Raw genomic sequence first — 4,512 nt, 5'->3', positions numbered from 1 at the left:
CCACCCCACGTTTTCAACGTCGCTGGAGAAAACTCGGTGATGAAGTGCCTCCCAAACACTTGAAAGTGGCACGTCATGCATGCCAGCTGCAGATGGTCCCGTCCCTGTAAACTTTGTGTGTGTGTGTGTGTGTGTGTGTCTGAGTCTGTGTGATTCTCCTCCGTGCCGAATGAAGACGTCGCCTTCGCGTCCTTGTTTGTGTGGACGTGTTTGTTCAGTTGTGTACACACCAGAGCTTGTAGGGGTCTCAAGATTTACTGTCCAAATATTTATGATTCAGGGAGAAGCCAAGAGCTGCTGAATAGACGCGGGCGTAATTTGTCCAACATGCACTGTGTTGACAAAAGTATTTGGACGGCCCTTCTAGTTATTTATCGTGCATTTCAGACACAACAGGCGGTGTATTAAGCGTACAGTTTAGGGAAGGTCCTGTTCCAGTATGACTGTGCTCTATAAAGACATGAAGAAAAGTTTGTATCTCTACTCATTTTATCAGCTCCACTTACCATATAGAAGCACTTTGTAGTTCTACAATTACTGGCTGTAGTCCATCTGTTTCTTTGCATGCTTTGTTAGCCCCCTTTCACCCTGTTCTTCAATGGTCAGGACCACCACATTACCATTTACATTTTCAGCATTTAGCAGACGCTTTTATTCAAAGCGACTTACAGTTATGACTGAACACGATTTTGAGCAATTGAGGGTTAAGGGCCTTGCTCAGGAACCCAACAGTGGCAACTTGGTGGTGGCGTGGCTTGAACCGGCAACCTTCTGATTACTAGTCCAGTATTTTAACCACTGAGCCACCACTGCCCTTCACAATGACCACCACAGAGCAGGTATTATTTAGGTGGTGGATCATTCTCAGCACTGCAGTGACACGGACATGGTGGTGGTGTGTTAGTGTGTGTTGTGCTGGTATGAGTGGATCAGACACAGTCCCGCTGCTGGAGTTTTTAAACACCTCAATGTCAAAGACCTGAAGCAAAGTTCGGTTTAAAGTAACTCACGGAACATCAATTCAGGCTTTCAGTGCCCAGCCATACAAGTGCTGTCATCTTTCGACTAAATGCGCACAAATTCCCACAGGAATACTTCAAAGAGTGGCTGTTATTAAAGCTGAAAAGATCACACACAGGTCGCTCTATTTTAATACCATTCGTTTCAAAATAACACATCCGACAAGCTCACAGTCAGGCGTCCGAATACTTTTGACCATACAGTGATGGTAGTGTATTTGTGCTACAGTATTTTAAGGACAGACTCTCTGTGTCTGTGTCCCTGAGTGGTAATTGATTTAATTAGCATCTGAGGACAAACGTGTTTATTCATCAGCGAGGAAAATCTCAGGGGACGCGACAGAAAGCTAACAGAGTCTCCTAATTAGAGGATTAAGGGAAATGTCTCAGTGTCCACCGTGTGTCCACTGTGTGATGTGCTGACAGGACGGAGGTTCTCGATCAACAGAATGAAAAGAACACAGCACTGAAAAAGGGGATATAAAGTTTGGACATGTGCACAGCATCCATGAGCTTGTTGGACATCCCATTTCAAAACCATGTGCAATATATTATGGTTTCTTTTTTTCTACAGAATTTTTTGGAGATTTTGGAGTGTAAAGATTGGAATTTGTACCCATTCACTCAAAGGAGCACTTGTGAGGTCAGGCACCGACGCTCAATTAGAACAGCCTGGCTCCAGATCAATGTTCCAATTAATTTTAAAGGTGTTCAGTGGGGTTAAGGTCACACCAAGCTCATCAATCCATGCCTTTAGGGACAGTGTACAGTCGCTTTGTGTACAGTGGTGCAATCATGCTGGAATAGCAAAGGACCTTCCCTATACTGTTGCTGCAAAGCTGGAAGAAATTCCCTTATATACACTGATCAGCCTCCTTGTTTCTGCACACATTGTCCATTTTATCAGCTCCACTTACCATATAGAAGCACTTTGTAGTTCTACAATTACTGACTGTAGTCCATCTGTTTCTCTGCATGCCCCCTTTCATGCTGGTCTTCAATGATCAGGACCCCCACAGGACCACCACAGAGCAGGTATTATTTAGGTGGCGGATCATTCTCAGCACTGCAGTGACACTGACATGGTGGTGGTGTGTTAGTGTGTGTTGTGCTGGTATGAGTGGATCAGACACAGCAGCGCTGCTGGAGTTTTTAAACACCTCACTGTCACTGCTGGACTGAGAATAGTCCACCAACCAGAAATATCCAGCCAACAGCGCCCCGTGGGCAGTGTCCTGTGACCACTGATGAAGGTCTGGAAGATGACAGACTCAAACAGCAGCAATAGATGAGCGATCGTCTCTGACTTTACATCTACAAGGTGGACCAACTAGGTAGGAGTGTCTAATAGAGTGGACAGTGAGTGGACACGGTGTTTAAAAACTCCAGCAGCGCTGCTGTGTCTGATCCACTCATACCAGCACAACACACACTAACACACCACCACCATGTCAGTGTACAGCATGAAAGGGGGCTAACAAAGCATGTAGAGAAACAGATGGACTACAGTCAGTAATTGTAGAACTACAAAGTGCTTCTATATGGTAAGTGGAGCTGATAAAATTGACAGTGAGTGTAGAAACAAGGAGGTGGTTTTAATGTTATAGCTGATCAGTGTATGTTGGAGTGGGTGTCCCAATACTTTTGTCCATATATGATAATATATGTGAAGTGAATGAGCATGAATGAATAATAAAAAACGACAGTACTTGTGTGTGTGTGTGTGTGTGTGTGTGTGTGCGCTGATGTTCCCCTTTTTATTGTTGTATTGGATACGTATCGTACCGTGGGACACATACGCGGTCAGGTGTTGAATAATTAGCGTGCGGTCACACCCCTGGGATCCACGCGGCCCTAAACACATCCTACAGACAGTACAAGCGACAGACTGGCTCCTCATTACTCGCCGATGCCTCCACACAGCGACTCTACACGGACGGAGAGTAAATGAGCATTAATATTCTCAGACCGCCTAGAGGCGATGAGCCGCAGAAATTGCTCCGGACCCCGGTTTTTACGCGTTTTAATCAAATTCAACTTTGACCTCATTTGCCGCTGACCTTTAGAAGTTTCGCCGATGAGATTAACCGCCGTATGTGAGCGTGCAAGAGGTGTTTTGTTCCGTACCGGGACGCTGGAGGAACTCGCTCTCGGTTCTCTGTTTCTCAGCACCTGATCCACGTGAAACGTTTACAGTAACATGGAGGAAGGAAAAGCCTGGTGACTGACCTCTAGCAACCAAAATAATGCTTTAATTTACCTACAAGTGACTGTGGACAGTTCGGACAGGCTAATTCTCTCATAACTGTTCCAAACTGGAGGATTTTCTGACGTCCGAATGTAAAAGAAACAGACAAGTTCAATTTAAATTAGTTTGATGTACACCGATCAGCCATAACATTAAAACCACCTCCTTGTTTCTACACTCACTGTCCATTTTATCAGCTATACTATATTTTATTACTATATAGGAGCACTTTGTAGTACAATTACTGACTGTAGTTCATCTGTTTCTCTACATGCTTTTTTAGACCCCCACAGGACCACCACAGAGCAGGTATTATTTAGGTGGTGGATCATTCTTAGCACTGCAGTAACACTGACATGGTGGTGGTGTGTTAGTGTGTGTTGTGCTGGTATGAGTGGATCAGACACAGCAGCGCTGCTGTAGTTTTTAAATACCGTGTCCACTCACTGTCCACTCTATTAGACACTCCTACCTAGTCGGTCCACGAGACCGAGACGATCGCTCATCTATTGCTGCTGTTTGAGTCGGTCATCTTCTAGACCTTCATCAGTGGTCAAAGAACGCTGCCCATGGGGCGCTGTTGGCAGGATATTTTAGGTTGGTGGACTATTCTCAGTCCAGCAGTGACAGTGAGGTGTTTGAAAACTCCAGCAGCGCTGCTGTGTCTGATCCACTCATACCATACTCATCGGAAAGTGATGTAGTTTGTTGTTAAAATTCTTAATAAATAGAGTTCAAATAAGTGCATATTAACAATGTTTTGTGAATCCTCATGTATTGTAAAGTACACACTGCTGGTCATAAGGTGGACTCGATGAATAAGGTACAGAGGACGTCTACTTAAGTGTGATTGATGGGTCACTGAAGTGATTATAATAAAGTAGCCGGGTGAGTCGAGGTGGTAGAGTTCCATCAGAGCTTTATACAGTCCTCATTCAGTGATGGACTGGCTGATTGACTTGCCCCTCACCCCTCTGGTTTGAATAAGTGAGTCCTCCAGACTCTCCACACCTCTACGTATGGTTCCTGATTGGTAAATAGAGCCCTGTAAAAACGTTTTAATATGTGGATCGTAACCTTAGTCGTTATTCAGGTGGTTTATTGGCGTTACGAGTGAATTCCACAACTAGGGGGTGGCTGCATTCGTAGTTATTCCGTCTCTCACACCTTATGATCTTTAAATGGCGCGTCATGGCCAAAACACTCGAGCGTAGACTTAAAGAGACGGAAATTACAGACCTGAAA

This window comes from Trichomycterus rosablanca, chromosome 2 (assembly GCF_030014385.1).
Source record: "Trichomycterus rosablanca isolate fTriRos1 chromosome 2, fTriRos1.hap1, whole genome shotgun sequence".
Classification (NCBI taxonomy): domain Eukaryota; kingdom Metazoa; phylum Chordata; class Actinopteri; order Siluriformes; family Trichomycteridae; genus Trichomycterus; species Trichomycterus rosablanca.
The sequence above is the reverse complement of the archived record's forward strand: the minus strand, read 5'-3'. Positions refer to the sequence as shown.